Source organism: Amblyomma americanum, chromosome 1 (genome assembly GCF_052857255.1).
Source record: "Amblyomma americanum isolate KBUSLIRL-KWMA chromosome 1, ASM5285725v1, whole genome shotgun sequence".
NCBI lineage: Eukaryota > Metazoa > Arthropoda > Arachnida > Ixodida > Ixodidae > Amblyomma > Amblyomma americanum.
Window position 1 is genome coordinate 137,315,635 of NC_135497.1, and position 22,967 is coordinate 137,338,601.

A 22,967-nucleotide genomic window follows, 5' to 3' on the forward strand; every position below is an offset into this window, starting at 1 on the left:
TTACTGACCTCAGATTGTGCCTAAAGACTATTTTGCCTGTTTTCTTCCACTGAACAACATCCAGCAACTTGCAATGCGTGGTGCTTTCATCGTCGAGAATCGTTCAGCTTCACTCGTTTGACAACCACGATCGTCACGTGAGTCAGCCAATTTTTAGCGGTATCATGTGAGTTCCAATTACCGCGCGATATTTTATCACGCATAAGAAGCTGAGAGACTTCCTTGCTTCTCGGCTTTGCTCAACTTCTCAAAGGCCGCATATCTTCTGTGCGCTTAGCAGGACGGAAAGTTTCCGCACGACTGAAGCAGCCTTCAGGACACTGGCCTCACGCGTGATCTCCACAGAAATCTCTTGGTAGTAACTCAGCCTTACCGACTCGCGTTGCGCGCAACGAGTCAACGAGTACGCGAAACTGAAACGAGCGTGCGAGATACGCTCATTTTCTTCGTCAGCCAAGTACATTCGTCTGTTGACCTTCTTTGCGTGTGATGGCTTCGCGACCTCATTGAAGTTGGAGCTGTGTCCGATAGGTACGTAGCATAGAGTTTCTTACTATTAACTAGAAGGAAAGCTGGCGGCGCTGCACCTGAGCCACCATGGGTGCTCAAAGCATCATGGCGCGATGAGCTACTTGGTGCGGGACAGTCAGATTTTTTCGAGAACACAGAGTGGCGTTACTGAGATGTCCTATTTCGTATCCACGGCGCGCCCCGCGCGCAGACGACTTCGGCGTAAAGTAGTGCGCAAAAGCCATAGTAGCGAAAATGCAACAGCACACGATGCCAATAAAAGGTTTCTGTTTTCCGAAATGCTGTGAAAAAACCTCTTAATGTGTTCATGCGAAGACATTTTTCTTAAACATATTTCTTTTTAAAAGTGCGCCTGTTAAGCATGAAATATTGGCTTTTGTGGTCTGCAATGCTTGGCCAATAGGAGAGCAAGCCATCGCTTATTGTGGGCAAACTTTACATTTAAATGCTTTTCTGCTCGTTTGTTGCAATTTATAGACAGAGCATTAAACGCTAGGACTTTCTTGATTATCGAACAACGTTTGTTTCTGCATCATTTTTGGCCAAAAGTTGTGGCTCTGCAGTTAGTAGCTCTCCGCCTCATGATGCTTAGAGCGCCCATGGTGGCTGAGGTGGCCTCGAGCAACCTCCATGCAAACTCCCATAGGCGGGGCGCCAGCTTTCTCTCTTGTTAATAGCAAGAAACTCTATGGTCAGCAGCTCCTATACGGGATATGCAGCATAATATGAACAAAGCGAGCTTAGAAGGACTTGGTTGTAGGCCAGTTGGTAGGACATCGTGAGGAGCAAAAGGGCAAAACAGGATGGGACTGAAGCAGGCGACAACAAAGGCGGTAATGACAACTGAACATTTATTGAAAAAACAGCAGAGCTTATATGGATCGGTTGTGCGTGTAATCAGGTACGCAATTGCAAAATGAAGATGAAGCATGAAAAAACAGTTCAATGGCAACCATAACGAAAACAATCGGTACGGTGAAGGGAAGGAAACCTAGCATGGATGACACAACTAACCTGCGCAAAGCCAAGCAATAACAACCTAGTGAAACATTGACAGAAACGCTAATTCTTTCTGAAAAATAGACACAGAACGCGTGCTGACACACTTATCTGGCTCCGATCTGAGTACGGCAACCGCTTCGGCAATTTCCCTTTCCAGCTGCTCCTTTCTTCCTATTAGCTCTGTGCAATTCAGCTTAGGATAACAGTCTGTACAACTGCGACAGTGAACAGGCAGGGCAGGTCCTCCGGGCCTACTCAAGGAACGCGCATGCTCTTGCAAACGAATGTTTAAACATCTGCCAGTTTTCCCGATATAAAATCGACCACAGCTGAGGGGAACTTATAAACCACCCCCGTTGCGCATGAGACATACTTCGTCGATTGCTTCATGCCACAAACTACAGGCGTTGAAGTCTGCTTCCCCACCAAACTGAAGAATTTCGAAAGCTTGCAGGGCGCAGACATGACCACGTCAACGCCAGATCTGCCTGATATCTTCTTAAGATTGTGGGAAATATTATGAAGATATGTTAAGACTACATACTTATTTCGGCTAGCTGGCTCATGGAAAAAGGTCCCTTTTTTCGCCGCATGGCGAAGCTTTTTGAGCAACGATTCGGCCACAGATCTTAACAGGGAGCTCGGAAAGCCCACCTTTTCGAGTCGCTCAAGTTTAATATGGAAACTGAGTTACACTTTGTGATGGCGTGATTTCAAAAACGCAGAACTAAAACATGAAGATGTCAAGGCCCGTTTTACAAGCTTTGAATGGGATGAGTCGAACGGCAGTGAAGCTTTCTTCGACATCGGCTGAAAAGCCCAGCAAACATGGTCATGTTGATTAAAATCTAACTTTAAGTCTAAAAACGATGTATCCATCTTGCGGAAGCTTAAGAGTAAAATTGAGAGATTGTAAACATCTAGAGAACACAGCCAAAAGTTTATCTGCCACGTCAGCTAGTACATCATTAGGGGAAAGCTTTAAAATGATAAGAAAATCATCTACGTATCTAAATACACTAGAAATGAAGGCATGGGTCAACTTGCGTTTGAGCACTCGATCTAAATTGGCCAGAAAGATTTCTCACAGCAGTGGCGCAACGTTGGAGCCAATACAGATTCCTTTCCTTTGAACATAAAATTTACCATCAAATGAGACAATGGTTGAACCTAAATAAAACCTGATCAGCTCCAAAAAGGAATCCACAGACACACCACAAGAGTTCTGGAAGTCGACCACGTCGCCAGCTTCGATGAGCTCCCTTACAGCACTGAAAAGTTCTTCATGGGGAACAGAATAAAATAATTCTTCGACATCAACGGATAACGCACAATTAGCACCAGAAACGGCTGTTTTTCGCACTTCAACCAAATGGTTAGATCCATCAATTTTGAAATGGTCTTCAGGCTTTATGTTTTTCAGTTGGCTTTGCAGAAACCTGCTGACTTCACCCTGCCAGCTTTAACGCGAAAGAGTTGAGGGTCCCGTTCAGCAAAGCGGCGTAGGCGTTGACATTGTCACGTCGAGAAAATTAGGATTGGTCTAGATGGTCGTGACGTCACAACCACATGACCTCTCGCGGGTAATTCAAACACCCCCCAGCGATCACACAGTGCAATATTGATGGCGTCACTTCATAATTCCTGATTGGTCTATAGCGCCGTGACATCATACCACTGCCCTTGCGTAGTGCCTCTGAAGAAAGAAGAGCAATTTTGCTGAAGAGAAAAATGGTTGGACCGGGACCACTGAGGAACGTTCGTTAGTTCGAGCATTCGTTCGAGGGAGGCCTTGTGTGTCTTGGGGTAGATTAAAAACAAAAATAAAGAATGTAAAATAAAAAATATAACAGCTAAAATAACTAAGTAAATGCAAAAGTATATAAGCCACAAAATCATAAAAATAAAGTTTTAAACCTAAACTATTCCGAAACAAAAAAAATAAAGAACAGTGTGCGTGTCTGCGAAGTGATAGAGGTCATTCCAAGTCAGTTTCCTTCTAAATTCAGCATAATCATGATGACTGAAACCTGGTATTTGGAGGCTGCGATATGCTTCATTTTGATGGGCATAATAAATTTTTTCATGAATCGTGAAGTTCGACGTGGTGGTGGTGTTGCGATTTATATACCGATGTGTACAAAGTGTGAACTGCTTCCTGAATTTTGCAAGATTTCGAATGAATCTGAGTTTCTCATAGTGAAGAATAACTTGGAAAGTATAACTGTTATCTATCGTCCACCAGAGGGAAACTTGTTATCGTTTTTGGAATTCTTTGATCGGCTCCTGGAGTATGTTTGAAGCAATAACCTTCAGTTAACTTGTGTAGGAGACTTCAATATAAATACTTTGCTTCATACTCCAAATGCTGTGGATTTTACAACACGTATTCATTCTCTGGGTTTCATAAGTGTGATTAATACACCAACCCGTGTCCCTTTAATCACTTCATATGCACTGAATTTGTTCATTGTCAACTCTGAAACCTAGGTTCACAGTGCTGGCACAGTAACACCTGATATTTATTTATTTATTTATTTATTTATTTATTTATTTATTTATTTATTTATTTATTTATTTATTTATTTATTTATTCAAAATACCCCCAAAGGCCCTCATTTGAGGGCATTACATGGGGGGGGGGGAGTAAGTACAAAGCATTGTTATAAGGTTAAAGATATTGCACTAAAATAAAATAGAAATCACAAAATATTAATCATAAATAGGCATTCACAGAAAGGGTCGCAACAATGCACATAACAGCAAAATCTGAGCATAAATAACAGCACCGCTAGAAAAAGAAAAAGACAACACTGGAAAAGGTGCGCTGAAGTACAAAAAAAAATATATAAAATAAAAAGAAGACAAGGCGGAAGAAAAGAACGCTCAAAAAATACCTTTTTAGTTGTTGAAACATGAGTGCATAAGATGTTGGAATTTATTTAGATCAGATTCAGTGGCAATTTCTGATGGCAAAGCGTTCCATTCGGTTATTGTGCGTGGTAAAAAAGAATAGGCATAATGGAATGACTGGCAGTTAATGCGTTTAACTTTGTAAGGATTATCGCGACGTGGAAAGATAACTGGCGGTGGCTGAAAGAATTCATCATGAAGGGAAGGATGGTGATAAAGCTTGTGGAAAAGTGACAGACGGGAAATTTTTCGGCGCAGTGCTAAGTTATCTAACTCGGCTTTAGTCTTCAATGAGGTGACGCTGGTGTAACATGAATAATCAGAAAAGATGAATCGCGCAGCACGGTTTTGCAGGGCTTTGATGTTACTGATGATATAATTCTGATGAGGATCCCAAATGGCAGACGCGTATTCGAGTTTCGGACGGATTAATGTGGTGTACGCTAGTTTTTTTACATGTGTCGCGGCCTCTTTTAAATTATGTTTGAGAAGTCCGAAAGTACGGTTAGCGGAGGCAAGAGTGAGATTAATATGATGATTCCATGATAAGTCGGATTGTAGGTTAATGCCAAGATACTTGTAACTTGTGGTGAATTCTACACTATTGTTATCAAGAAAGTAGGCGGTAGGAATACGTGGCTTGTTAGTGAAAGACATGAGCTTAGTTTTGGAAAGATTTAAAGCCATTAACCAATTAGAACACCATGTGCTTATCGCTTCAAGATCAGACTGCAGTGGCTGGGTGTCAGTGTTACAGGTTATACGTCGATAAAGCACACAATCGTCAGCGAATAGTCTGATTCTGGACATCACGCAATTGGGTAAGTCATTAATATAGATAAGGAAAAGTAAAGGTCCCAGTACACTGCCTTGTGGAACTCCAGACGTAACATTAGCGTAACATGAGTTAGAGTTGTTAACTGATGTGAACTGATTTCTAGATAAGAGAAAATCTGCTATCCATGCAATAATATTAGGGTGAATGTTCAGTTGGGAAAGTTTAAGCAACAACCTTTGGTGTGGAACGCGATCAAATGCTTTAGAAAAATCTAAAAATATTGCGTCAACTTGGAAACCAGCGTCAATCTGTGCATGAATATCGTTAATAAAACCGGCAAGTTGGGTGTCGCAAGAGTAGCCCTTGCGAAAACCGTGCTGATGATCAAAGATAATGTTATGATCTTCAAGGTATTTGATGACCTGAGTATGTATAATATGCTCGAGTAATTTACAAACTGTACTTGTTAAGGAGATGGGACGATAGTTAAGCGGAGAAGCACAATCCCCTGATTTGAAAATGGGTATTATCTTAGCTATGCGCCAGTCGTTAGGAATGGTGCCAGTTGATAGCGACTGGGAAAATAATGCGGTTAACATGGAACAAATGCTATGTGATGTATTCCTTAAAATTTTATTATTGAAGCCCATATGATCAGCGCTAGAAGATGTTTTGAGATTGTTTAGTAGAGATAAAACACCAGGCTCACTGATGACTATCTCGTCCATAGTTAGTTCCACTTAATGTAGGCAAGGATGTAATGTCTTCGTCTGTGAACACAGTTACAAACGCATCGTTAAGAAGTTGAGCGCACTCTGAATCAGGGATGGGAACACCAACAGAATCTGTAAGAGTGATGTCAGGTCGAATTACTGGGCTTACCACACGCCAAAAACGGCGAATATTATTTTTCAGCATGGAAGACAAGTCATGAGAAAAAAAGTTGCGCCGAGTAGATTTTAATAGTGCCTTATAATCCTTTTCACATGCTCTGTATTTGTCATGTGAACTCACAAGACCATTCAGTTTTGCCTGTCTGTATAGTTTTTTCTTTTTGTTGTTCAGCCGCCGAAGACGGTTGGTAAACCAAGGAGAACTGCTATCACAGGTAATGGTTAACATGGGAATGAACTGGTCGATGAGATCATTGAGGGCAGTTTTAAAAAGGATCCAGTTCTGCTCTATAGAGCGAGAGCAGAAATCATGCAAAAATTTATCGGAAAACATTAATAATTCTGCATTAATTGCATCAAAAATTGCTTTGCCGTAACATCTTATGTTCTTTTTAGTAGTTATCTTTTTACTAGTGCGAAATTTAATGTACCCAGTGATAACATCGTGGTCAGAGATGCGTTCCTCATGAGTTATGCCTGAAAATATATCAGGTTTGTTTGTGAGAACTAAGTCAAGTACATTGGAAGAGGCTTTAGTTGATCGTGTTGGTTCGTTAATGAGTTGTGTTAGTGAAAAATCAAGGCAAGTGCTGAGAAAAGAATGTGCTTCTGCATCTGTGTCCACTACGGAAAGTGTTGACCAATTAATTCTTGGAAAATTGAAATCTTCAAATATAATAACAGCGGAATTGGGAAAACGCGCAGAAATTTCACTGAGCACCCGATGATATTCATCTGAAAACTCACCAGACATGTCGGGAGGACGGCAGAAAACGCCGATGATGACACGAAATGCACCATCATTCAAAGAAACCCAAACACATTCAAGGAAAGAATCGATAACGATAGGTGCGGCAATGAAATCCTCCTTTATCGCGATGAGAACACCGCCCCCCCCCCTTCGCAATTGTCTATCGCAGCGAAAAAATTTGAAATTGCATGCACTGGTAAAGATGTTGACATCATGAATAGTGTCGTTCAGCCACGTCTCAGTTAGTACCACTAAAGAAGCTTGACATGAATCGATGAAAGATGATAGTGCAATACCGTTAGCTACAACACTTCTAATGTTGGTGTACAAAAACAGCCATTCGTTATCATTACCACAATGTAATTTGGCAGGTGAGGTGGTCGATGAACGCAGGTTAACGGAAACGGAGGGAGGACGTCATTCGCCATCCTCGCGCCCTGATACAAGAATGGCTCGACTTTCGTTGGTGTTCCACATGTAAAGATCATCGTTAACGAAGAGCTTGTTGAAAACGAGTCGCACTTTATCCCCATCTTTCTTAATAGATTTTGAAAACTGGAGAAGCTTCCGTCGCTTTTCGCGAACGGCTTCGGAGTAATCGCGCGAGATGCTTAAATTAGTGTTTTTTAACTTATAGCCGCGGCTCATGACAGTGTCAACTTCCCTTTCATTAAAAAATTTGGCTATGATAGGCCGCTTTTTCTCGGAAGAAAAGCGGCCCACGCGATGTGCTCTGGAAACAGATTCAACAGTAAGCCCAAGTTTTTCTTTACAAAAGTCATTTACGAGACGTTCAGACTCCTCCCAAGTTTCCGACTTCTCTGGATCATCTATACCGTAAAATAGAACATTGGATCACCTAGAGCGATTTTCAAGGTCGTCAATTTTTGCCTGTACATTTGCGAGACCCTTGTCACTGTTCCCCACGAGCTCAGCAGATGGCGCGGTTGCAAATTTCTGCTCTAGATCGTGAACTCGCTTTGTTAGTTTTTCTAAGTCAATTTTTAAGTCTGCGTGAATCTGAAGCACTTTGTTGACAGAGTCTTGAAGGACTGCATTGCTGGTTTCAAGGCGTAAGATGGAACCAGCCACAAGGTCCAGCTTTTCCTCTTGAGCCTTAGTCATGGGTCCCGGGTTTAGCTCGACATCGCCTCCCAAAACTAGCAGACACCATAAATAGGATACACCAGCGCGGAAACTTTTTAAAACATGAGGTGGCCACGACACCGCTAAAAGACAGACGTCATCGTCACGGTAAGAATAAGCGTCATAGTAACCAACCTGTAGATACATCAGTGGTGAGCGTGGGATCGCAGTGGCGGTGCCGTGGCCCAGAGGGGCGTCGAAAGGCGCGCACTTTTTTACCGCCCGATCAGCAGTCAGAGTCCCACGTTGCCAGACGGAATCGACCACTGCGTCCAGAAGTGGCGGAGCATCCAGAATAGGTGACGCAGGCAAAAAACATGTTGATAGGCCGCAGTCGGTTGACGTACACGCGCCGAGCTGGGAGCTTGTATCGTTGAGGCATTCCGTCTTGTGCATCGTCCATGGCCGGCCCAGGAAAATCAGCAGCAGCACCTGTAGATACATCAGTGGTGAGCGTGGGATCGCAGTGGCGGTGCCGTGGCCCCTGATCATTGCCCAATTTTTTGTTTTATGACCGTGTAATGAATATTAGAAGTAGCTCCAAGGAGATAACTGTCTTGCATATGACTGACGATTCCCTTAGGGCGTGTCAGCACGACATTAGGCAACAAAACTGGTCTTCTGTATATAGCAAAACGAATGCAAGTGAGGCATATTTAAGATTTCTTGCAATGATTTCTGAAATCTACACCAAACACTTCCCAATAATAATCTTTAATCTATCAGAAAAGATAACAAAATCCTGGGTGATCCACAATCTTTTAAAAACTATAAAGGAGAAAAATGCTCTTTGTGATACATTTCTCAAAAAGCGATGTTCTGGTGCGTTAAAAACAAATCAAAACTGCCAGAAATAAATTAAACGCTGAACTCCGACGAGCAAAGGTTGCTTGCTATGAAAAACTTTTTGTAAACATCTATAGACACTAACCAGCTGCACCGTGGAGTGTAATAAATAGTGCACCAGGAAGATATAAAAAAAACGCACTCCCTGATCAATTGATTTATAGAAATCACCCAATTACCGGTCGTGCTCTTGCGGACTTTTTCAATAAACATTTCATTGGATCTTCAGCACACGCTAGCGGTTACATAATTAGCGAAGATATAGGACACTCACGGGCTGAAAGTATATTTCTTCAACCGACAGATCAGGGAAAAGTCTACAGAACATTTATGTCCCTGAACAACAGTAAAGCGCTTAATATTGATAATATTCAAATTAAACCTATAAAGTATATTCTAAAGCACATAACTGCTTCACTTACATATATTTTCAACCTATCTATTGTGTCGGGAGAATTTCCCAGTGCAATGAAAAAGTCTAGGATGTCAGTTGTATACAAAAGACCCGATAAAAACTTACCGAACAATTACCGTCCAATATCAATAATACCGAAAAAAAGTTAGCACTGCGCGAATTAGACACGACAGGAGAACAGGAACAAACACAACAACACAGGCGCAGAGGAGTTTGTTCCTGTACTCCTGTCGTGTCTAATTCGCGCAGTACTAACCTTGTTTCTGCAATTAACCAACTAGCCCGCAAGAACGTTCTACTTCGTCAATGATACCCACGTTTGCTAAAGGTTTCGAAAAGGTTTTGCACTATCGTTTTAACCGATTCTTTGAAAAGAGCCATCGCATTTCTGATGCGCAATTCGGGTTCAGAAAAAGGACGTTCAGCAGAGCTAGCTGTATTGGGATTGAAGAAACACGTGCTGCAATATTTAGAAAAGAAACAATAACTCTTGGCCTCTTTACAGACTTTAGTAAGACTTTAGATTCCCTTGATCATTGTATTCTAACTCATAAGCTCTCAGTCTATGGGATCCGTGGCAACCCTTTATCTTTAATAAAATCTTGCTTAGCTGACAGGCAACAGTGTGTGCGTATTAGAAACCACCAATCATCTCTACTACCTAAAATCAGAGGCGTACCTCAGAGAAGTGTACTAGGCCTTCTATTTAATGTCTGTAGAAACAGCATTGTGAATATTGACAAAGGTGTAAAATTCATTATTTACGCTGATGACTGCACGATTTTGTTCTCTGGTTCTGATGTGAATGAACTCGTCACCAAGTGTAATCAACTTCCTAACAGGCTCCATGAATGGTTTGATGTTAGTCTACTAAAAATTAATCCTGCAAAAACGAAAGTCATGTTATTTTGTGCAGGAAACAAAAATTTTCATCTAGTAAAAACATCACTTGTGGTGGTGAAGAAATTTAAATTGTTCACGAACACGCCATACTAGGAGTAACATTTTCTTCACACCTTACATGGAATTGGCATGTCGAGAAGATAACAAAAATCTCTCGTTGGTGACAGGTGCAATTGCTCGTTGCCGTGCATTCCTTCCAGCTAAAATAAAGTTTAAGATATAAAATGCATTATTTGTCTCGAAAATAGGATATTGCTTATTAGCCTGGTTGACAACTACTAAAACCGACCTAGAAAAAATTTCCCTCCTTCAAAAGAAAGATATACGTCACATTGCCAATCTTGATTACCTAATCCGCACGCGGCTAGCTTTTGAAACATTCAGTGTGTTAAGAATTCAAAATATGTGTGAATTCCGTATATTGCTTTCATTTCATCTGTCGTTATCCTTTAGGTCTATGATAGAAGGCACTGCGCTATTGAAACAGAACGATCACATAGTTAATGCTCGAAACGCAGACGCTTGGTTAGTTCCCCCTTTTTCGCACTGACTATAAGTTCCAAGCATTGCAGCACAATCTTCCAATAAATTTAAATACATAAAGATATAAATACTCCTACTAAGAAAGCATTGCGTGAATTATTTCTTCAGAAATAATTCCTAACTTATCATTTTTTTTATCATTCGCGCCCAAGTACAGCTGTTTCCTTGTATGTTTTGCAGACATGTTTTTTGCACTTCCGTATTTTCATTGATAATGACTGTGCTTTTTGGCTGTCCTGTTTTTGTAAAAATTGTAACCTGGCTATATGTTCTCTCTCTCTTTTTTTTGTGCATATAAAGATTTTCAACTGTCTCCTCCTATACCTTGTAACGGCTGCCAGGACCTCGTCAAGCTGTATACCTAGTTTCTAGTCCAGGCAGCCAGCCAGAATTTTCTGGGAAGTAAACGGAATTGAACTGAAAACGTTCCAGACAGCAAAAGCGAGCAGTGCCGATTCTCTTAACAAAAACCATTCCATCCATCCATCCATCCATCCATCCATCCATCCATCCATCCATCCATCCATCCATCCATCCATCCATCCATCCATCCATCCATCCATCCATCCATCCATCCATCCATCCATCCATCCATCCATCCATCCATCCATCCATCCATCCATTATAGCATGGCTAATTAATAAAGTCTGATTATAGGACAACGTAAGCAAAATATTATAAATTAAGATTTATTATTGTATCCTGTTTCACGTTCGATTTTAAAATTTTAACACCAACCAACTTGTTTCTTCACAGAAACTTCAAAAAGTGTTCACGAGAACAAAAAATTTTTTTCGAGAAAAATACTTCGCAAAACAGATCTATGCACATAATCGCCAACTAGCCCAGTTTTTTTTTTTCCAAAATAATCGGCGGTGGTCGCTTTTGCGGTCTGGGACGTTTTGCGTGAAATGACCCATATGCAAAGAGAACACCAGACCTCTGAAGGAACCCATTAATGCTATAGCGTCATACCTTAAAGGAGCACAGACACCGCATTTTGCATTCGTGTTTTCTGCTTTCAAATGATGCGTTGGGTATAATTATGAAGTGTTTTATTTCTTCTAATTGAGCCAGATCCAAAAACCGAAACTAAATCAAATTAAGCTTCAATTGCAAGCACAAGTAGCGAATTTTCTTCTAAAAAAACGATCATACAAAAATGGACCTAATAACGCCACGAAATCTTGCGCGCACATCTCAGTTCAAATCTAAAATGAGCTGGATTCTGTTGCAGTGTGGATCTAAATGGGCGAAATCCAGTCACCCAATAAGACAGGGCTTCAGGCACCACGTGATTCAGCCAACATCGCAGCCTTGGAGGAAAATAAACTAGGAGGAAGCATCATGCGATATTTTTTAAGGTTATGCACAAAAAAAATATAATGGAAAGCATCATGGTAATGAGGCCCTCACGTGACAAGGCAACGGTAGTCACTAGCCAGTATCACTTTTGCTCGCTGCGCAGCGTAACGCCTGCGCTTGAAATTTGAGACGCGCCTCTGCGCAGCCTATGGAACCTCGACACGAATTCCGCCGGAGCCGTCGGACAGGCGCTGCGTCGGTGTATACACGTTCACTAAAAAACACCAAGAATCTAGCCAGATATGGCTTGCAGCCCGGCAACTATAAAGGGCCAAATTCTCTAGATTCATTGCGTGGAAGGTTCCTCGCCGAGAGAAGGCAGCGGCATCAGAGGAGGATGGCTTGCGGAGGCTGGGCGTGTGACGTCATGCTCCCCCCTAGTATTTTTTTTCCTACATGATCGAAAGCCTCCTTGAATGTTCACGCCTGGTAGCTCGGTCTGTTACGTGTGCTTTTTTCAACATTATTTTTTCGCTTTTCCAGAGTCGGTTGCTCATGGATTCCGGTGGATATGAAGAGTACGGCGAAAGATCTGGTACCAGGCGACGATGAACTAAGCCAGGACGCCGAAAAATCGAGAATAGGTCACTTCCGAAATTTAAGCACACAAAAACGATTCTCATGTGCGCGCATGTGACAGAAGCATCGGTTCAAAGTTTTTAAAAATGTAATGGACTGCGCAGTGTGGAACAAAAGGCATTCATTTTAGTGCAGTGCAAGCCATTAGCGGTCAAACGTAGGAGAGGAAAAGAACCTCGACGGAATCTCGCTGCTTCTTACAAAGTACGGCTCTAAAGTGACAAAAAGACTCCCGTTTGTTGCGATATGTTCTGTGCAGTGCTGCCGTCAGCCACAGCACAGTTGCTAGCTACACAAGCAAAGAAAGGACGACTGCGAGTTGTACGCACATCCCCTTAACGAACTAAAAGTAGAGATGTAACCGACCTCCTCGTGAGGCACTTTAGCAGGTCAAGGCAAGACAATGAAAAACTTGCTTATTTCGTTACTGCTTTCAGTCGTAATTAGAAAAATAGCCTTTGAAAGTTTGCGAAGGCTGCTTATGTTGCCAGGAGGACAAACTATATAATTACTACGGCTGCTGAAGCATATAGCAGGGCGCTTATTCGCGAGCGTTGTAATGCTTTTCGTCCTGAAATCAAAGAACGTACCTTTCTGAATGCTATTTTGCATTGTATGCTGGAATATACTTAATTAGAGATAAAGTGTACGGAGCAAAACTGAGTCAAATCCAATATTTCATTTCGAAATGAGCCAAATCCTATTATTGCATCTCAGTATCGCCCAGAATATGTGAACAGAATTTTAAGAGCGGCAGCTTTAACTACTCGCAATCGAACGTTTCTTGTCCGTCCGAGATTTCAAGATGGCGGCCGGAAATATCAGGTCAGCAAAATGTGACCCCCATCACGTGACCGCGAGCGCTGAGTCGTCAGGCCGGCAGCCATGCCGGCCTATAGTTGGCCTGTGAGCTATGCCTAAAGCTGTGCGCATCGCCAAGTCCTAGCTCGCCGTGCTTCTGTGCCGGAAAGAAACCTGATGGCAACGGTCCATGAAACGCGTATACATGCTGCATGCTGCTTGCTGTCTATTATCAAATTCTCGCGGAAACAGCGCGACTGAACCTTAAATTCGCTCTAGCAGCCCAGAGCAGGTTTCATGGACACATGTCGCCATCGCCGCGAGGCCAAGCCTCGCACTCACCTTTGGTGCCGACGGCCTGGCTAGGAGATATATCGCTCGACAGTCGTCGGTAGGTCTTGGGCGTAATGGGTTCTAGACATCTCCGGTGGACGGCGAAAACCACAGCAACCCATTGACAACGAGCACAAAGCCACGTCTATAAGCACTTCCGCTTGTACGGCGATCAAAACAGGGAGACAGTTAAGCTGCCCTTTAAGGGTATGACTTACAAGCGGCAGCATATTTCCTCTGGGTGCAGAAGCCGGGTACATTGACACCACCATCAGGGAGGGAAGTGCCCAGGACACGTAAGCGCTCTCAAAAAACGTATCGCTGGCGGCGGTATATTGTTTGTCACCATGTCCATTCCTGCCAGAAGGGGCGTTTCTCCGAAACGTCCCCGGAAAGGTGTGCCAGTCATTCAGCCTAATACGCGAAGCAATGCTCCGGCAGCTCGCAGCAGCGAGCTGCAGGTAGAGCTCAAAAATAAATGCAGGTTGCCGGCGCCAGCTTGTCGACTCATCGTGTGGGGTGCTTCTCGCACCAAGAGCAGACGCTCCCAGACGAGCACCCCTTGGCTCGCGAGATGGACGCATCCTCGGACCACGAGGTGACTCTGGTGACGCAGCAATGCATCTGAGCCAGCGGATCGCGTCGTGGCGCAGACGGCGCGTTTCCCGCGGCCAGACCCTTTAAAGGGAAATCTTTATTGGCCGCAAACTCGCGATTTCTCTGTGGTGGTACTCCATCGAGACACGTGACGTCACAACGCGCGCCTCGCCGCGGAAGGTTACTGTGCTTCGCGCGCTCGCCGCGCCATCCGGCATGACGTCACACCGCGCCGCTCGCCGCCGTTTGGTCGGACGTGACACCGCGTTCCTCGTCGTTGCGCTCGCCTCCGCTCGCTTCGACAGCTGCGTCACAAGACGTCACAGGATTGAAAAGGAGAGCTGGCGTGCGCCGCAACCCCAGTTGAGGCGACAGTATGGACGGTGACAATTCTGATAAGCTGGAGGAGGCCTGGAATCGACAGCGGAACGAGATGAAGAGGAAACGAATCGGCCTCTTCGGCGTGGCGGCATAGTGACTACACTTCCGCGGATGTACAAACTGAACAGAATGCATACACGATACTTAGCATTTACATGTACTGATCTTTTCTTTACCGTACCAGCTCGTATCACAAGACAAGCACACAACATACATTCCTAGATGAATAAAAACAGAAACGGTCACATTCGGAAACAACTGAGCAAATACAAGCGCCGATGATAAGCATTTTGTACGAAAAAACGCGCCCCGCATAAATGTGCGCCCCGCCGCGGTGGCTCAGTGGTTAGGGCGCTCGACTACTGATCCGGAGTTCCCGGGTTCGAACCCGACCGCGGCGGCTGCGTTTTTATAGAGGAAAAACGGTAAGGCGCCCGTGTGCTGTGCGATGTCAGCGCACGTTAAAGATCCCCAGGTGTTCGAAATTATTCCAGAGCCCTCCACTACGGCACCTCCCTCTTGCTTTCTTCTTTCACTCCCGCCTTTATCCCTTCCCTTACGGCGCGGTTCAGGTGTCCAACGATATATGAGACAGATACTGCGCCATTTCCTTTCCCCCCAAAACCAATTAAAAAAACTTGTGCATGCGGAGGAATGGAGCAATGGGCGTTCCGAACTGTTCGCAACGATTCCTCGAAAGATTAGGACTACGACGAACAGGGCTGCGCCTGAATACGACTTCCCCCTGGGCTCGGGCGAAAGCGGCGAGATGAATGCACACGTTTCGCACTTCGAGCCGGGAAGCTATAGGCTTGTGTCGCGGGGGCGTTTGCATCGCGGAAGGCGGTGGCTGGGTGCGCCAAACACATAAGGTACAGCTTGCGCCATCGCACGCGCCTGTACGGGAGCGAGCTTGGCTCCGCGCGCAGAGGATTTTCGCAGGTGGCCTAAATTCCGAGTTAACCCCGGCAATGTAGCAGCCGATGCTCAACAAACCGGGGTTCTCTGCGGATCCCGGTGAAATTGAAAAATACGAGACCGGCGCAGGCGATGTAGCGATCCGTCTGCGCTCGGAGTCTGGGAGGAAGCTGCGCTCTCTCAGGACGGGAATCGCTCCCTTACCGGGAATACTACATACAAGTAGGCGGCAAACGTTTATCTCAGCCTCGCCTTCCTGGTACGCGGCCCTCGGTGGATCCAGTCCGCGTGCAGCGATGAGTGCGAACCGTTGTGCGGGCCAGAATTCCTTCCAGAAAAGCGCTCAGACACGCAATCTTTCCTGCAAACTTTACCTATTCTTCCGCGGTCGCTTTGCTCCGTGTTCTAAACTTGCGTAACGGCCACGCCCCGCAGATTTTTCAATTACACTATACGATTCTTTTTCTTTTTTGTGTGTGTGAACGCCGTGGATTCTGCGCTTCGCAGCAAACTCACCGCGTGAAACGCGCGTGATGACGCAACACCACCAGGTAGACAGCGCAGGGAGTGCGCCGTCCGCTCGCTTTTGGCTTATCGCTTTCGCGATTTCCTTCCCTTACGGCAGGGTACGCAGGCGCCTCACGGCAGCGTGTGCCTCGCGGAGCTCAGCCTTGCGATAACGTTCGCGATGTAACACCCTAAACGCACGTGCCTTCCTTTATATACGGGAGTCTCGACCGTGTCGGTTTCGCATCGAAAAAATGTGATCCAAGAAGCAACCCAATTATAAGACACGGATTGTAAGCCAGAATATAAGCGAGTTAGTCGTAATGAGAGGTGCAAGGGTTAGTTTCCTACTTCGACCATTCGGATTTATGGAAAAAATAAGGGCACTCTGTGCGTCTGACAACTATTTCAATTTTATGATTCGGTCTTTTGGCATATCGTTAAGCTTATCATGAGCATATGTAGGCTATTGATTTACGGTTTCTTACGTGCCAAAGATGCACTGTGTGCAATTAGACAGGCTCTACTAGCAGAGGACTCTGGATTGATTTCGCCCACAGTCTCGGTACACGAGCGCTTCTGTGTTTCATCTTCATCGATACGCGCCCACTACTACTGGGAATCGAACCCAGACCTTGCGTTCAGTAAGCCGCTGCGGCTGCTAACCTTTTTTAGCTACCTTCACATGCTTGATAGTAAGGCCCTACACAGGGTTTAAGGCGTCTAATCTTAATGTTACTATATATCTGTCCCTGTCACGCTTATGTCTTCTGCTTGCAAAATGTTTGGTTTAGATTTTATGAGTTTAACGTCCCGAAGCGACTCAGGCTATGAGGGACGCTGTAGTGGAGGGCTCCGGATAACATCGATCACCTGGGGTTCTTTAATGTGCACTGACATCGCACAGTATACGAGCCTCTAGCATTTCGCCTCCGTTGAAATGCGACCGCCGCGGCCGGTATCGAACCCGCGTCTTTCTGGTCGGTTACCGAGCACCATAACCAGTGAACCACCACGGCGGTCAAACTTGCCATATGCGAACACGTAGCGTAATGAAAGGAGGGAAAAAAAAAAGCTAAACCTTGCCGCTCAGCGATTTAACGAAACCACCTAACTGAGCACCTCGCCTCTTTGGCTTACAAATCATATCAAATACATACCGCGCCTTCTGAACAATCATGACGCACAAAATGTTGACGTGGCACTGTCATCATTAAAATTCATTAGAAAAATAATTTCCTAGCAAAAAATTTGTTTGAATCTACAGTATGCTTCAGTGTGAATGAACATCTTTATTTTCGACATATGGCTGTCTGGCTTCCTCTTTTACGTAACTGTTTCGTTACTTTCATCCTATATCTTCTATGTATTTCAGTGCAGTTTCTTTTATTTTATGTTCCTGTGTGCAGTGAAAAATTTGGTACTCTTTTATGCTTCAAGAAATTTGTAATGCTGAATAGTGTCTGCCCCCGCAAATAACCTATGTCTGTTTGCCAATGCTGCCTTGTGTAACCAGGGGTGGTGGGCATTTCAAGCTGCACCGTGCAGCTTTTTACACGCCCCTTCTCATTTAATTTATAGAGAACAAATGAATGAAATGAAGTCTGCGCTTTAAGCCGCCGCGGTGGCTGAGTGGTTACGGCGCTCGGCTGCCGGCCCGAAAGACGCGGGTTCGATCCCGGCCGCGGCGGTCGAATTTCGATGGAGGCGAAATTCTAGAGGCCCGTGTACTGTGCGATGTCAGTGCACGTTAAAGAACCCCTGGTGGTCGAAATTTCCGGAGCCCTTCACTACGGCGTCTCTCATAGCCTGAGTCGCTTTGGGACGTTAAACCCCCATATACCATACCAAGTCTGCGCTCTTCCGAAGTCACGCGTATCATGCGTCTGCACCACTAGACCGTGTCGGGCGCGCTGAATCTAGGATCGCTATCAGGCGCGCGCCTTGTCGTAGTTCAGAGTACGGTCTCTCGCTTTGCTGAGACCGAAGTATCTTTCGGCGGTAGCGCTCGGTGGCACAGCGGAACGATCGCAACTAGTAACAATTCAATGAACATCCTCTTCTCTATGCAAGTAAAAAAAAACGTTAATGCATTCTTTTTATGCTATAAGTGTACGCCCGGGCTATGCGGCCCTCTCCGGAGTAAGGGTGGAGGGAGAGGGGGGAAAGGGGGGGAGCAGATTGATTTAGGCAACTCGTGGTTCTTTAGCGTGCGTCGAGGTTTAAGTACAAGGCTTTTTTTGTATTTCGCTTTCATTGAAACGCGGCAACCGCTGCCGGGATCGAACCCGCGAACTCGTACTCAGCAGCAGAACGCAAAACTTAGCAGACATTAGTGATGCTACAGTGGGCTGAACAGAGGAAAACGATTTTTTTTTCTTTTTTTATTAGTTACAAGGGAGCGCACGTATCACAGTCAAGTCTCGCTCAACGCTGCTTTTGCACATTGGGTACAACGCTAAGGCGCCCGTGTGCTGTGCGATGTCAGTGCACGTTAAAGATCCCCAGGTGGTCGAAATTATTCCGGAGCCCTCCACTACGGCACCTAATTCTTCCTTTCTTCTTTCACTCCCTCTCTTATCCCTTCCCTTACGGCGCGGTTCAGGTGTCCAACGATATATGAGACAGATACTGCGCCATTTCCTTTCCCCAAAAAACCAATTATTATTATTATTATTATTATTGTTATTATTGGGTACAGTGCGCTTTTATCGAACGGAGTGATTGCGGAACCACTCCATTCGTGAAATAATGCGCTTCGATTATGCGACAAATCATCTTACCAACCGCGAAGGTGCACAATCGGAGGAAACAATCGAAGATTTCTGTGTTGTGCTGCGCGATATCTGCATATTGTGTACGTGTGGCCTTGGTTCCAAGTGTATCGCGCGATGTACGGGCTCCTGATGTTCGGTCGTTGGGCCAGCGACTCACTGCCAGAGAAGATAACCAACGTGAACGATTTGTTACCATGACAAAAGAGAAAAATGTGAGTGGGTGAGCAACAGAGACAGAAAGAAGGACCTTAATATGGAAATGAGTGCCTCAGTTATATACAATTCTTTATATGCATATAAATCGGGATATTTTCTGCGACCCTAGAGTTGCGCATAAATCAATCAATCAATCAACCGGTCAACCAATCAATCAACCTATTTCGCACTAATAGAAACACTTTACAAGTTCAGGCCTGCTAAACCCTCATGGCAGCGCCTAGCAGACGGCGAAAAGCCGCGTGCAGTGCTTCTACATACGTAAAAAGGATCAAAAGCAAATAACAAAAAGCAAACATAAAAGTAGGAAATAAACAAAATTTAATTTTCCAATGTTAAGAGTTAATTAGATAAACAGCCGGACGAACCAAACCACGTGAACACCAGCTGTATATCAAGACCTACAAGGGGATAAAAAGCGCAGGAAAATGTGACCATGAAAGGGCTGACGAGACGAGAAAGGGGAGAAATTGCTGCATAGCAAAAATTCCAACATAAAATTGAAAGGTCAGTTGGAAACAGATGAACGCAACAGTTTCCTTAGTTTATATTTGTATTTAGTAAGGATGCTTCTTAAGGCAATGGATTTCAGAATGGCGGCATATAGAATGCACGAGTTCTTTTACCATAACGAGTGCAAAAGCGCGGAATGATATATCTTTCGGCCTGAGGCATCTAATCGAGCACTCATTTAAATATTAAGCCCCCTCTCCCCTTCCAGGTCGCTAAACCATAGTATTTCAATGCTAAACGTACGAACTTAGATCTCTAGAGGGAGGGGGGGGGGGGGTGGGTAGAAGGCGCTGATCCAATGTTGGAGTTTCAAGTAGCTGGCGCAGCGCGATCGTCTTTCGTTACCTCCTGATGTGGCATCGAGCCACAGCACCACAGTTCCAGTGCCGTGGACGCCGCGGGACGCAAGCATGACTAGAGGGACAGTGACGCATCCGTCCGCGGCCGAGCTGGTTCGCTCGAACCAGCTCGTCTAGACTGCAGGGATGGAAGGTGCCCCCAGGCACGCGGAGCGACTTCACTAGTGGAGGCTTTAAGCGCGCGGCGCCAGTTGTAAAACCAAGACTTTTCCGGCGCTAGTAATCGAAATTAAGGCGCAACATTCTACGTATGAGTAGCGCGGTGCGGCTGTAACATAGCTGCTTAGTTTCCTGCTTCTCCTTCGCGCTGCCCTTCTCGATCGTGCGCCCATTCTTTCCGTCCAGAAACGTAGGTGTCCAACAAGGCACACCCGTGACGTATGAGGTGGAATTTTCGAGCGAGGTTCTTGTGGACCTACCTAGAGACTGACACCGACTCATCCGCAGAAGGTGAGAGCAGGTTGCTCGGGGACCCGGTGAGCGGCGACACCACGACCCGTGGCCACACCCCTCGTGCCCATAGCTGCGACGCTCGCCCTTTGTGCCCGACCGCTTTGTCGGCGACAAGACACGGGCGGCCCCGGATGCGGCCTCTCGCGCCGGTTTTCATGCCGGGGCCATTGTGAAGCGCGCGCGCGCGGGACACTGATACACACACACGCCCAGCTTACAAAGGCGGCGCCGTCATCTATTACGGCGACCGGCGCGAGTAAAGAGGCTGTCCGGCGAGACGCGCTCCTTCCGGTCGCACGCCCGCTCCGGGAGCGCGGTCTCCGGGGCACCCCGACGATGGCCTGTGACGGGACAAGCGTGGCCTCAGGTGCACACCTGCCGTGACACAAGCGACGCGCCTAAGGGCGAGAATGCGCCCCGAGCGACTGACCTCGCCTCTTTCTTGTTCGGCCTCCTCGTACGGCCGTCTTCGCGGGTCGGTTGCTGGCGTGTTTTTGGCGACTTTGGACAAAGATCGATAGGACACGCGCCCCTCCTTTCGACGAGACGGGCAGCGTCCTATTTTCGGCGCCGGACACCGCGACATGAAAGCGTAATGAAACGCTTGTTTTTCACTCCCGACGGGCTCGAACTAGAGTAAGGACTGGTGTCCGATGACAGCTGACGCGCAGCCAGGCAGAACGACAGGTGTGGAGAGGAAGGCAGCACAAAGGGCACCAAGTAGTTATATCGTCGCCACGTGAGATCCAGAATAGGACACCTGTAAGCGTAGAAGTGGTAAGCAATAACGGGACGTATTTTTCGCCTACCCTTCATGCGTAACATTTGCCTCACTAGCATGCCAGTTTGACTCTCTCTGCGCTACAACGCAGAGCGCCGTATCTTTTCTTTCAAAACAGAATTAAGGCAAAAGTTGAATAGTTTACAAAGTCTTGCAAAATTTGCAAACCAATTTGCCACCATACCGTACTAGATGTGCGGAAAGGTGGATAGTTCCTACTTCACGCCTGGACACCGGGCAACAGCGCCTATCCTACACGCTACCCTCTCTCTTGAACGCCTACAAATTAAATGGCTTTGATTTATTTTCTTGTTCTTACCAGAATCTCCGCCTTATGTATAGTGCACAATTTCGGATACATTATTATTCTGCGGTTTCATCTTATTCTGTGCTCTGAATTGTAACTTGAATTTATTTTTTTGATTAAGAACTGATTATTATACCGAACATTAATTTCTCCTACTGTGCCAGCATGTGTACATTTTTTATGTACTTTTGTGCTGCTTGAGCCAAAATAAAAAATAAAAGCAGGGGCTGTGGGCTGCTCAAGCTGCCTGCGAGCAGCTTTTTCCCGCCGCTCTCTCATTCTAATGTATCATGGCCAAATAAAGTTTATTATTATTATTATTATTATTATTATTATTATTATTATTATTATTATTATTATTATTATTATTATTATTATTATTATTATTATTATTATTATTATTATTATTAAAGAGCTGTTTTTGGGTAACTCGGACTCGGATCAAGGCGAGAGAAATGGAATACAAATATGTGTGGACAAAGAATGGCAAGATTTTTGCCAGAAAGGAAGATGGTAGTTCATTAATTAAGCTGGTAACCAAAGAGGATATCCAGAAACTGATCTAAAATGGCTGTACGGTTTCATTCTATTCCCAACTGCATCGCTCTTGGCACTGTTTTTGAAAAACCTCACGTCTTTTTCTGTTATCCATATTAACATACGCAGTATTAAGAAATACTGGGACCAACCTTTAGTCTGTATCCAAGATATTATGCACCTAGTTGAAGTTTTTGTTCCGACGGAAATAAACATTCCGCACAACATAACAGATCAGTTTCGTCTTCCAGGGTATCAAGAATACTACATTAGCTGACCTAGAAGAAGGGGCGGCGGCATAGCGGTCTTTATCAAATCGAGATGGTCATCTATACCCTCTCAGCCAGCATTTAAGACAGGTGAGTCACTATCACTTGATCTTGAGCTGTCTGGAATGACCATAACAGTAGTTGCTGTTTACAGGCCACCATCTGAGCATGCTCCATCCTTCTTACAGGAATTAAGGCAAAACTTAGAGCTATTACCATCTTCTAGCAATTTATGTCTAATAGGGGACTTCAATATCGACACTTTAAAACTGGACAAAGCCTTGACTAGCGATTATTTAAAAATATTAGCTCAATATGGGGTGCAATCGATAGTCCATGAAGCAATCAGAGAAGAACTTGTTTGTGACAGAACTGTAGTGTCGTGCATTGACCATGTACTAGTCCGGTCTGAAGGATGTACTAGTGTAAATTCCGTGTTAATCACAGAAAAGCTGGCAGATCATTACTTTGTTAGATGCAAAATGTATTCTGCTCGCGATCCATGTTTGCAACCGGTATGCAATAAATATTTGGAAATAATAAATAGAGCTAA